Below are 13,650 nucleotides of genomic sequence, written 5' to 3' on the forward strand. Positions count from 1 at the left end.
TTGGGAGGCCTCAATATCCAGCCATATTGAGTACCTACCCAATCACAGACAAAGGACAGTGGGGAACTCCATTGATACCTCCTGATGTCTGGGAAATCAACTCCGCCCCCTCCTTGAGGCAACTGCAATTTAGTAAGTTTGATGAAGGGCCGCCCACAATGCCAGACAAAGGAATCAATCCATCCCATATGCTTCTGCAGCGTTGACCTGGAAACATTATAGAGAGCATACACATGGAATAAAGCAAACGAGGAAGAACATTCATCTTAATGGGAGATATTAGACCCAGCCATGAAATTGGATGAGCCTCCCATCTCTGGAGATCTTGCCTAATATTGTCGAGCAAGTGAGCAAAGTTAGTCCAAAATAACAGATCAAACTTGGGGGTAATAAAAATGCCTAGGAACTCCCTAGACATAAAAGTGCCCGTGAGCACTTAAAAGGGAACTTAGAGCCACCTTCAACTTCTGGCATGTCCTTAAGACTCCCCAAAGGCACAGCCTCCGATTTTGCAAAGTTAATCTTCTATCCTGAAATAGCCCCAAATGAATTGATACATTGTATCAAATGGGGTACAGAGGTCATTGGGTTCGATGAAATCAGAAGGAGCTCATCCGCGTACAGTGTAATCTTGTGTGCCCTCGATTCCACTTCCGGAGCGGTTATGTGGACGTTCTGATGAACGGCCTCTGCCAGCGGCTATATCACCAACATAAACAACAATGGTGAGAGGGGGCAGCATTGCCGACTACCCCTACCAATCGTAAAATTCCCAGTCTTCACCCGGTTGGTGATGACTGCGGCCAGAGGGTGGTGATATAAAACCTGCACCCACCTAGCAAAGACTCCGCCCAACCCAAACTGTTCTAAGACATAAAAATATACGGCCATTCCACCCAGTCAAATGCTTTCGCTGCATCTCAGGAAATCACCAACCCCTGAATCGATCATTGCTGACAAACTTGGACCATATTCAGCAACCTTCTAATATTATTAGAGGACCCATGGCCCCTTATAAAGCCTGTCTGGTCTTCTTTAATAATATGGGGCAACACCCTTTCCAGTCTCAGCACCAGGATCTTGGACAGAATCTTGGAATCTGAATTTAATAGACAGATGGGCCTGTATGAGGCACAATCCTCAGGAACCTTCCCCTTCTTAAGAATTAAGGAAATATTAGCTTCTCTCAAAGATGGTGGTAGGCATCCATGTATATAGGAATGATTGTACAACTCCAACATCGGCCCTGACAGAATCCCTATAAACTCCTTATAAAACTCACCCGGAAGACCGTCAGGGCCAGGTGCTTTGCCTAGCTGCCTCCTCTCAAGGGGGCATTAAGGAGAGAGGTCTATTCCAGGGTCGCCCCTAGGAGACCCAGGTTCTTAAAAAAGGTCTCCATTTTAGCCCTCCTGTCTTCGCAACCTTCAGACTAATACAATTCAGAGTAAAAGCTCCGAAAAGCCTCATTAATCTTTTTAGTATCGTATGTAAGGACCCCGGCGCTGTTTCATGATTGCAGTAATGGGTTGGGGAGCATGCTTTTTCCTGGTCAGGTACACTAAATACTTCCCTGGCCTATCCCCATATTCGAACAGCCTCTGTCTAGCAAAAGCAAGTTCTTTCTTTGTGTTTTGTGTCAGTATTGAATTCAAGGCAGCCCGGAGGCCGCACAAAATGTGCTGTCTCCACGGCTTTCAACCGTATCTCAAGTAGACGCTGCTGTTTCTCATTCTGTCATTTCCGGCTAACCAAATAGGAAATAGCTAATCCCCTAGAAAAGGTCTTAGCAATCTCCCACAGCATGGATGAACTATTAGCCGTGCCTGAGTTGATAGTCAAGAATTCCTGAAACTCCTTCAAAAAGTATTCCACAAATTTGGAATCTTTAAGGTGAAAATGGTCCAAATGCCTGTGCCGCAAACCTAGCTTTTCACTCTTAGCCTTAACCTCCAAATATACTGCCACATGATCAGAGATAGCTATATTCCCAATTTTACAACTCCTAATCGGAACCAGAAAGAGGTCAATCCTCGTGACATTTATGTGGGTTTGAAAAAAAGGTGAAGGTAGGGTGAAGACATTTTCAAATATCCACCAGCCCCAACTCCTCATATAAGTCAACCACTTGCTTGGCCTGCGAAGAAATAGTTGGGGGCCTACAAGGCATCCTGCCCACTGTCGAATCCAAAAGATAATTAAAATCCCCCCCCTGTAATAATGTGCCGTGTTCCAAAAGCACTAATCAAAAATTTGAGGAGATGTGCTGGAGGACAGTCGACATTTGAAATGCCATATTCCTCCCCATGTATCGGGGCTTTAAGTATCACAAACCGTCCCTGCTCATCTTTCACCTCCTCTAACAATGTGAACGGAAGATTTTTCTGGATAAGTACCGCCACTCCCCTGCTTTTAGTAGTAAAGGATGAAAAGAATACCTGGTCATGACCGCCCTGTTGTAATTTCAGGTGTTCCCCAACATCAAAATGGGTTTCCTGCAACAAAGCGATATCAACCCTTTCCATCTTAAGGCTAGAAAGCACTTTTTTCCTTTTAACAGGTGAATGACTTCCCTTAATGTCCCAGGTGCACCATTTAATAAGACACTTAGCCATATCCCCCCTCAGACACCCTTGAACCCTTCAGAGGGAGAACCTTGCTTACAAAGCCCCAAGCATAAATAAATAAAGTATCACAGAATCGAAAAACTATATATACAGAAACTACTCTAACTTAAGTATAAACACCTATTACTACCAAAAAACTACAAAGAAAACCAACTAGAGAACTTGAATGGAAGACTCTTTCCCCCTGCCCGTAGGGGGCACTCACCCTACCCATCCCCTCCTTCATAGCTCCTTCAAACCCGGGCTGTGCCCCAGCCTTAGGCCAGAAAAAAAAACAAGGCGATGATCCTTAAATTAACAGAAAAAAAGACAAAATCAGGATGAGCACTTCACCCATCCCTGGCTTCATGTCACCCCTACTTGTGACTAAAAGAGAAACAGAACAAACAAAAAAAAGGGGGAGAGACAACAAAGAACATCCACAAAATTTCCCATCAGAAAATCCAGTTATTAAAAAAAATTAGGAGCAACTTATTCCAAACTCTCTTCCCCCTTTTCAAAAAGGAAATTATTAGGGAGAAAGAAAGGAATAAGAAAAAGGAAGGGAAAACATGGGGAAAACCAGAAAAGAGAACAAACATTAACCATATTTTTCAGGCCAATCCGTCAATTTTAAAGTTTCCACAAAATTTTTAGCCTTATCCGCTGAATCAAATGTATAAACTGAGTCCTTGCGGCTGAAACGGAGCACTGCGGGTATCTCATGGAGTACTGGATGCCCAGGTTCCTCCGCCTCATTTTAACTTCATCGAAGGACTTCCTCTTGCGAATTACAGCTGCAGAGAAATCCTGGAAAAACGTGATTTTTGACCCCTTGTACAACAGTGCCTGCGGATCTTTTTCCAGGGATTTGGAAGCTTCTATGACTTTTTGCCTGTCCTTATATGAGTGGAAGTGCACTAGGACCGAGCGGGGTTGCTGCACTGGACCTGACCTGCGCCCTGTAACCCGATAAGCTCTTTCAATCTAAAGCCTGCTGGACTCGACGTGAAGACCCAAAAACTTTAGCCAGTTTCAAAGAAGCTGACTGGCTGCTCACCTTCAGGGAGCCTGAGAATTCGGAGATTTATCCTCCGACCTCAATTTTCGAAGTCGTCTTTGAATGGTTTCGCAAGGCCCGCACCTTGCTCCAGCACCTGGATCTGGCTGGATGAGGACTTCAATGCAGCTTCCAAGGCCTTAGTTCGACCCTCTCCCCGAGGCCCTGGATCTCCTGCTCATGCTTCTGCAGCATGAATGCAATAGGTTGGACATGGGCACGAGTCTCCCCATGGATTTCCTCAATCGCAGCTGCAACTTTCAAGTTAAGTCTCTCCATCGCTGCAGCCAATTCCTGTGAGTCTGTCAGGTCCCCGTGGGGTTCAGGAGACCTCTGGTGTTGTAGGTGCTGCAGGGGCGTGTCCTCCCTGCTGCTGTTTGCTTGCTCATTTTCCCTTTGGCATCCTTCCCACACCCAAATATTAAGCAATATGTGATCTGTAAGGTTTTAAACTAATAATTCCACCACATAAGTTGGCCAGGGGTGGCAGAAAGCACCAGTATGCCTTGGCTGTTAGGCAGAGCTGTCCACCGCAGTTCTACAGAATCGCCACCATCTTGCTGAGTCGATATAAATCTTTTTAATGTAATTTCATTATAGATTCCTTCATAGTGGAACAACCTTGGTACATTTGTTATGCTGTCAATGTGTTATTTTCCTATGAGGTGAGGTAATAATTACAGCATGTCAAACAGTGGCACATACGTTCCATTGTAAACGTAGATATAGAAACTTGTGATGGGAAATGTAAGCCAAAAGTGCATCCAGGCGTTAGATTCTTTAACATGTACAACACCTAAGCATGGAGGTGCTGTCTTTTGCTGCTAAGAGAATAAGGGGTCTGGCATTCATTTTGGATGTCAGAGGTAATGCCAGGATTGCAAACAGTCTGATTCAACCTGAATCCCTAGTCAGGAATAGAGATGGTATGAGTAATGAGGGCGCAATGCTGTGGCAGGATTCAAGAAGGGTGACTTTCAACTTTCTGGAATACGTTGTACCTCCAATCAAACAGAATGTCTGCTCGAGCATCATGAGAAAGTGGTAGATGCGACAGTGGTAGGGAGATAGAGCTCTAACTATAGAATAACTAATAGCAGTCACAATAGGGTGCCCTAAAATCAAGGGGCCTTTCAGTCTGTCTGAAATAAATCTCAGGTGTGAACCATTGTCATGTAGTGCTGCAGTGATTAGTATACGATAGAGAGATCTCACAGATTGTTCATCAAGACTGACGCAAAACTCTCTGACGGAAGGAGTAAAGGCACCAAATAAATGCTGTACATGTGCACTTTATACTCTATAACAGATGTTGGCAGTGCTTGTGTTTAGAGGGAAGTTGCATTGCATTGTATGTCACACTTGAGTATGTTAAAGTTGGGAAAATAACAATCCTCATTGTTTTTTATGCCTTGGTATATCTTTGACTCTCTCCCCTTTTTTTGTTTGACCTGCCGTGCACTCTTTCCATTCTCTTTTTTACCCCCCTCTGTCGCATTTTTGCCATGTCAATTAATATGACTTTATATTTGTCAATTGTTCATCCAGAAGGCTTACATGATGGATCTTGCCCCTCACCCCTCCTATAATCACTGCTTCTATCCATCCAAATTGAAATGGCCATTCTTGTAGTTGAAGCAATAAACTTATACCAATGGTGTACTGAAGTTATGAGGCTTAGTTGTCAGCACATTTCTTCCTCACAGTTGTGATGGGAATCCGAGGAAATAATTTGTATATTGGAGTTTTTATAGCATGCAAAGAGGCCCTTCAGCCCATTGTGTCTGCACCTGTCATCATATATCCACCTACTATAATCCTATTTAACAGTGCTTGGCTTGTAGGTTTGTATCCTGTGGAGTTTCAAATGCCCATATGATTCCCTCAACCCTCCCATTGAACCTATGAAGATTGGACTTGTCAGAGATCAGGCTTATTTTCAGCTTTCATCCAATCCCATTATGCCTGTGTCTTTGGATGTGCCTTTCTTTATTGAGGTTTGCTGCTATGACTACATCTTGACGTTTGTGAAGTGGTGATGGATTCTTACAAGGTGAGGGTGCTTGTCAATTTTTCTGCCTCCATCCAAGCTAGGGACAAGCGTTTGACAGAGTTCTGGTTTTACCCAGAAGCAGCAAGCACTTCCAGCCCTTACACCCCAAATACAGTTGGGCAACAGAACATCAAGGGTGTTGACACTTCCTGTTACTAGGGTGCAACAGTAGGGGGGGTGACTTAGAAATCAGCGTCCACATATGAATCAGCAAGCAGCATTGGTCTTCCAGCATCATTCCTACCTTGAGAAGTTGTCGCTCCAAACAGATCATCAAGACAGCCATGAAACTGAGGCTCCACAGAACCAGCCTCAATCTGTGCCTGTGATGCATTTAAGAGAGCAGTAAGGATGTAGTGTAAGTTGGACATCTTCCACTGACATTGATTGGTTAAAATCCTTGGAGGGATAGCATCACAATGAAGCAGTGCTGCACAGGATTGGCCAAGTGGTCATCAGGACCTAATTACAGAATAATTGAAACAGGCATATTCTTGATCTCTCAGATGTCAACCCTACCAGAGCAGCAGGAGAATGGATGCCAGCCAAACAAGATTTGGTGAAATACATTTGAGGACCTTCAAGTGCAAGGCACCTCTTGGACTGGAATAAAAGAGATTATGTTGAACTGGGACCAGTGACAGAGTCTGCCTGCCCATTGTCCTGCAAAGAACCAGAGGAGCTAAGTCTAACTAATTATGTTCTCCCTGAGGCTCCATAATATGGACCTTTGAAACAGGGAAAACAAGATATCCCCTCATTGCCATGGACCGTATGTGGTTGGTTGAATGATTAGAGGAATGTTGGCAATTCCTATGCTTTATATAGGAGGCTGAAAATCCACCTGTGTGTGTCAAATTTAGTCACTGCAGTCTATCTCAGTTGGTAGCATTCTCTCCAAGTTGATTCAAGTTCCATATGAACGCAAGAACCTCAGTTGGATCCTCAATGTGTTGGGTGTTGTCAGAGGAACATGAGCATTTACAATGAAGCGTGAAAATGCGGCTCTTTCTGACCAACCGATAGAGAAGATCCCATTCCAGTGTTTGAAGAATGTGGAGCTCTTCGTGAGTTCTGAGCCCTTTCCCCTGTTAAGTATCATTGCAAAAAATCTGATTAGCTGCTCGTTATTTTCTTTGATATTTGTGGAATCTCTCAGTGCATAAATTGCTTAACAGTTTTGTCTGTGTGATTCTAATGACTGCACTTTGTAAGCCATAGGTTGGTAGTTGTTTGGGCTGTTCGGAGGATACACATTCATGTTGTTACATTCTATCATTTGCTTTAAGATAGATGCAGTATCTTTCAAAGTAGAAAATGAATGCATTACCATGTTTGTTCTGTATGATTATTTTGTTATTTGAACTTTCATTTGTTTTTGTGTTTATTAGGACACACATTTAAATGTGATCTGCAGCTTTTACAGTGTTTTGCCTTTTGTTATTTTAAAGGCTCAGGATTCATATATATTGCTGAAGTTATTTAATAAAACCAAATTAATTTCACACATTGGGTTGAAATGTTTTTAAATATTCAGAAAATGTTTCTCAAAAATGTTGCTTTTCTCAGTTCAACATCTCCCAGTCTCCTTCACATCTCTCTCCTCTTCACTTTTTTTTCTCCTTATCACCTTGATCTTTTCCTTTTGATCTAACAATGTTGAAACTGATGAATTGCTTTCAGTGCACATTTTGTTTAGTATTGGTGTTTGTTTGTTGTGAATTATTTTGTTTAATCGGTATGCTTTTTCTACTTCATTTGAGCTGGTGTGCCAGCTCAGGTCAGGAACGTGTGATAACAGGCATTCACAGAAAGCAAATGAAGGTGCTGGGCCAAGATGGACACTTAGCCATGCTTGAAATTGTTAAATGTGATGTGCTAAACGCTGTTGGAACTAAGGAAATCAGAGCTAATTTCATTTTACAAACATATTATCCTTTAAGAACATCAATTTTGGAAAATTACTTGTCAAGGCTACTCTGCCAATGTCTTTATTCCCCTGATGCTACAGACCTCACTATTTAGTGAGTTCAGACACTTGTAATTGCAGAATCAGGATCATCTCTTGAATGAAATGGTTAATAGAAAGCTCAGAGAATTGATTTGTACTCTGGCTCCAAAAATATCAGAAATGCTTAGTGTTGTTGTCGTGTAAAAATGCTAATTTGCAACCTGTGTATTGGGTGCAGCATCTCACCTTTGAATGTAGTTTTGACTCACTGTAATAACACTGTATGCCAAGCTCCTGATAATTCATTTCTGAATTGAAAAGCTACTGTAAATTATGGGAGCACTGTCTCCAGCGTTATTTGACATTTACTTTGCAATGCAATCATTTAGCAAGAGTCGTCTTCTGCCCCCTCCCCTAGAGAGACGATAGATTAGAAGCAAGTGTCTATCATTTGAGTCTTGAACCTCCTATAGATTGATCATGATGTGCATTTATAAGTGCGACATTTTTGTTGTTCTAAATCCGCCTTCCCATGTCATCTTCAAAGGCAGCTCTTAGTCCAATAGTACTGCAAATAATGGGCCGGATTTGTTGACAATGCAGTTTAAATGCAGCCCATTGCTCAATGCAACATACATGTTATGACATTCCAACAATTTTAGAAACATTGAAATTAGGAACAGTAGAAGGCCATTCAGCCCATCTAACATGCTCATGGTTGATCATCCATCTCAATGCCCACTCCTGCCCTTCACACCTTTAGCCTGTAGAAATCAATTTTTTTTTCCTTAAATATATGCAATGACTTGACCTCCTCAATGTTGTGTGGTAGACAATTCCACAAAGTTCACTACCCTCTGAGTGAAGACAATTCCTTTCATTTCAGTATGAAATGTCCTACTGCATATCCTGCCACCCTGCTCCCATAGCCATGAGAAACATTATGCCTGCACCCAGTCTGTCCAGCCCTGTCAGAATTTTTAATGTTTCAATGTGATCGCCTCTCATTCTCCTAAACCTCTGTGAAACCTCTAATCTTTGCCCGATTGACAAACGTTCTACCTAGGAATCAATGTGAATCTTCGTTGTGCACACACTCTATAGCTTTTTCTTGGTCAGGAGACCACAACTGCACACAGTACTTGAGATGCAGCCTCACCAAGGATCTGTATAGCTTTCTCTTGTACTGTCAGCATGTTACATAATCACTCTAATATTGTACTTTAGAAGGTGTATTTTAGGAATGCTAATAGTGCTGTCTTTGTCTATTGGAGCTGGGTTTGCTGTTGGCCAGACCCCACAAACCATTTTGGCATCAGAGGTTGAATGGGACTCTTTTCACTGGAACGTAGGAGGTCGCGAGGTGACCTTGTAGAGGTTTATAAAATAATGAGGGACATAGACAGAGTTAACGCTAGTTGTTTTTTTCCAAGGATGGGGGATTTCAAGACTAAGGGACATATTTTTAGGTTAGAGGAGAACAATTTTAAAAAAGACATGAGGGGCATTTTACTTTGACATAGAGGGTGGTTCCCATGTGGAATGAACTTCTGAGGAAGTGGTCGATGCGGGCACAGTTACGTTTAAAAAGCATTTAGATAAGTACTTAAACGGGAAGATTTGGAGCAATATTGGCTCGGAACAGGCAGGTAGGACAAGTTTATTGGATTATGTTCAGCATGGACTGGATGGACTGAAGAGTTTGTTTCTGTGCTGTATGACTGTGCGTAGAAGAATTGAATACAATTGGAAGAAAAGGATCAGGAAATGTAACAATGTTATCACAAATGAAAGCCCCTTTCCGACATCGACGTAGCAGATATCCTACTCGAAGCACCAGCATTGTACATCTGGACAGCTACCATTGCGCCCTAATGGATGTACCTTCTCCAATTTGTGTATTCTGGGGGAAGGGAGTCCCCTGTGTCATTTGTTTAAGATGTCCTTGTAGTGTTTCCTCTGCCCTCCTATTGATTGCTTACATTGCAGAGCTCAGTGTAGAGCACTTGCTGAATGAGTCCTATGTCGAGCATGTGGGTAATGTGGCCTGCCCATTGTAGCTGGTCATGTGACCAATGCCTCGATACTGGGGACATTGGCCTGAGAAAGGATGCTCCCATTGGTACACAAATCCTGCTAGTGGACTGCAGGATTATCTGAAGGTAATGCTAGTGATAACCTTCCAGGGCTTTGCTAGACCTTTCTTAAATAAGGAGATGAAAACTGTGGTGTTCTAGATGTGGTCTCAAAAGTATAGCAACTGTCGCAAACTACCCTGCAACTTTGTTAATTTCTGCTTAAAATGTATAACAGCATTACATCTGTCTTCCTAATTACTGGCTGTTCCTGCATGCTAACGTTTTATGATTTATATGTCAGGTCAGCCAGATCCTTCTGAATCTCAGCCAGCTACTTCAGAAATCAGGCAGGAGGTGGAGGAATAATATATCTTTGTACAGTTGCATAGGATGTCATTTATTATCTGATCTCATCCTGTGAAATGCACAGAAACTATTGGTAGGGATTCAAGCTTGGTCCTGGGCTAAACATTTAGGAGCTGACTGCACTTCTAGGGAGTTTGTAAGTGGGGCAGTAGTTAGCCCAAATGTCGATTCTCCTGCTCCTCGGATGCTGTCTGGCCTGCTGTGTTTTTCCAGCACCACATTTTTCAACTCTGGTACTCTGGCATCTGTAGTCCTCACTTTCTCCCAGTAGTTTACAAAGGTTGCTTTTGAGAAGTGACATGATGACAGCAGATTCGAGAGAAGGGACAGAACCTGAGGGGAGAGAGAAGATAACGATGTTGTCTAGTCTGGCAGTGAGGAGAGTAAACTTGCAAGTAATTTAGAGTCAAGAGTGTGGTGCTGGAAAAGCACAGCAGGTCAGGCAGCATCCGGAGAGCAGGGGAATCAACATTTCAGGCATAAGCCCTTTATCAGGAATGAGGGTTGGGGCGAAGGTAGCTGGGAATGTGATCGGCAGATGAAGGGGTGAAAGTGATGTGGGCGGTGTTTAGGTGAGTGGAGATGGAAATGGCGGTGGCAACAATCCTCCCATCCCTGTCTGCGTTTCGGAGAGACCATTCCTTCTGCAACTCCCTTGTCAGGCCCATGCACTCCCCCCAACACCAACCCACCCTCCGCTCCTGACACCTTCCCCAGCCATCACAAGAAGTGTAAAACCTGCGCCCACACCTCACCCCTCACCTCTGTCCAAGGCCCCAAATGATCCTTCCACATCCGACAAAAATTTACTGCATTTCCTCATGAACATTGACTGCATCCGTTGCGCCCAATGTGGTCTCCTCTACGTTGGATGCCAACTTGCAGATTGTTTCAGAGAACATCTGTGGAACACCCGTACTGACCAATGTTGCTGAACACTTTAACTCCTCCCTCCCACTCCGCCAAGGGCATGCAGATCCTAGGCCTCTTCCCTTGCCAAACCCTAACAACCTGATGCCTGGAAGAAGAACTACTCATAGTCTGCCTTCGGACCCTCCAACCGCACGGAATCAATGTGGATTTCATCAGTTTGCCGATTCTCCCCCCCCACCTTTATCCCAGTCCCAACCTTCCAACTTGGCACTGCTCTCTTGGATGATCCTTCCTGTCCATCTTCCTTCCCACCTACCTGCTCCACCCTCCTCCTCTGAACTGCCACTTTCACCCCCATCTTCATCTACCTCTCACATTCCCAGCTACCTTCCCACTCCCATTTATCTCTCAGCTCCCTTTGCCCACAAGCCTCATTCCTGATTGAAGGGCTTATGCCTGAAATGTCGATTTCCCTGCTCCTTGGATGCTGCCTGCCTGACTGTGCTTGTTCAGCACCCCAGTCTCGACTCTGATCTGCAGAATCTGCAGTCCTCACTTTCTCCTTGCAAGTAATTTAGTATGCCAATTAGTGAGAATTGGGCCACTGAAAGATGAGAGTCAGTCTTGTGGATAAGACAATATAACATGGGGGATACATAGCAGATACATGGAACACCACCACCTTCAAGCTCCCCTCCAAGGCACTCACTATCCAGACTTGGAAATATGTCGCCATTCCTTCACTGTCACTGGGTCAATATCCTGAAATTCTCTCCCCAATGGCATTGTGGGTCAACCCACAACAGGTGGACTGTAGTGGTTCAAGAAGGCAGCTCACCCCTACCTTCGTAAGGGCAACTAGGGGCAGGCAATAAATGCTAGCCAGTCAGCAATGCTCACATCTCACAGATGAGTTCTTTTTTAAATGGGAGAATACTGGAAAAGGATGTAAATCAGGACAAAGACAGCAGTGACCTGATAAAGGAGAGAGGGGAACAGCAGAGGCTGGTCATGGTATAATTTCAATTTTGGTGACAATATGCACAAATCCAGTGCATGTGATGCCAATGAGGATTGAGGAGAAAGGGAAAGGGAAAGACAGTTTGAAAGAGAGAAAGAAGCCAGGTTATCTTGGAATGGAAAACATTTGCAGCAGATGAGCAGGATATGACAGTGCTTTGTGTTGTCAGCTGTCCACCCCCTTGGACTTATGGGAAAAGAGATAATGGACATACCATGGGAAGGCAACCAGGTTGAGAGGATGTATTGGTTTTAGTGGAGGCTAGATAGACCTGAGGGTGCAGTTGAGCAGATCAGTAATTGTAGGAATAACATGGTGAGTCAAGGGCCAAAGGTTAGACAATTGGGATTTTGACACTTCAGTTCTAATGAATTTGGGAGAGATTTCCCAAAGGGATTCCAGAAGGAAGAAGGGTTTGGAGGTAGAAGCAGGATATGGGTTTTGTGATGTAAGTAAATGAGCAGAAATGGCCTTGTCTGTGCTTGATGGTTTAGGGGTAGTTGAGCCACGTGAGAGGGCAAGCTCCGAGGGTTGGCCATGAATATGGTTTGTGGAGTTGACTTGGAGATTACGAAGGCAGAAAATGAATGTAGCAGGTTTCCGTGACCGCAGAAATCAACTGTCAATTGAATTAAGGTGCAAATGTGCCAATGTTAGAAACAGGGAACATCAGAAAAGGATGGTGGAAGAAATAACCAAGGATAGAGATGCACTATGAGGCACTCCTTCAGAAGCCACCTGCCCATTGACCCCAGTCAGCAGCTTTGGATAATTACTTTGGTAATGAAAAAGATCAATGCCCAGTTGTAGCAAAATCTGCCCAACAATGCCATGCTTGGACTGATAAATAGTAAGTAATATTTGTGTCGCACGATGGCCAGGCAATGATTATCTTCAGTACGGGAATGGCTGAACTCCAAAACTTTCACCATGAATGTCTTGAAATTCACCATTATGCAAAAACTGGACCAGCTACATAAATGTTGTGGCTGCTGGAGCAGGTCAGGCTACATATTTTGCAGAAGTGGCTCAACATTGGTCTTCCCAATGCCCCTCCACCACCAGCAAAACACATGTTAAAAGTTTAACAGAATATTCTCTGCTTACCTGGATGTGTGCAGTTGCTCCAACGCTAGAAATTCTGCATCATCCAGCAATCCATACAATTGCTACTCATCCATAGCTGTTATACGGACTTTCTGCAGCAGACCACCATGACAGCATTTCCTGAATCTCTGACCTCCATCATCGTTGCGTTCACTGCAAAATTGCACATCATCTCAGTTTCGACATCAGTGGTCATCCTTCATTGCTAGGTCAAAGTCCCTCACATCATCTTGGATTCGTTTACACCACATCAAGTGGCTCAAGTGTCAACCCTCACTGGTTCGACCCTCGTCCTGAGAATAAAAGTGCCTTAAAAAACAAGGAACACTTGGGATCTGTTGCTGTTTTTGACAGAATTTGGGATTAGGGCAGTTCATGTATTGGAGAAATTCGAGGCAATTTATGTTGCATTTTGATATTTTAACTATGAGTCTTTAAAGGTTTGTTTTTGTGTTAAAATAAAATCGAGAGAATTTCCAAAATGGTCACAATTGGAATGGCTACATTTTAAACAGAAATATTTCTACTTGCATTT

The 13,650-nt window shown here is 43.5% G+C and overlaps 1 protein-coding gene across 1 annotated transcript in view; it reads left to right on the plus strand.

The window, feature by feature from the left end:
- Window positions 1-13,650, plus strand: part of gtf2f2a (general transcription factor IIF, polypeptide 2a) — a 115,850-nt gene that overhangs the window by 44,713 nt on the left and 57,487 nt on the right. The gene's annotated exons all lie outside the window — the stretch shown is intronic.

The sequence above is a fragment of the Hemiscyllium ocellatum genome, chromosome 12 (assembly GCF_020745735.1).
Source record: "Hemiscyllium ocellatum isolate sHemOce1 chromosome 12, sHemOce1.pat.X.cur, whole genome shotgun sequence".
Classification (NCBI taxonomy): Eukaryota; Metazoa; Chordata; class Chondrichthyes; order Orectolobiformes; family Hemiscylliidae; genus Hemiscyllium; species Hemiscyllium ocellatum.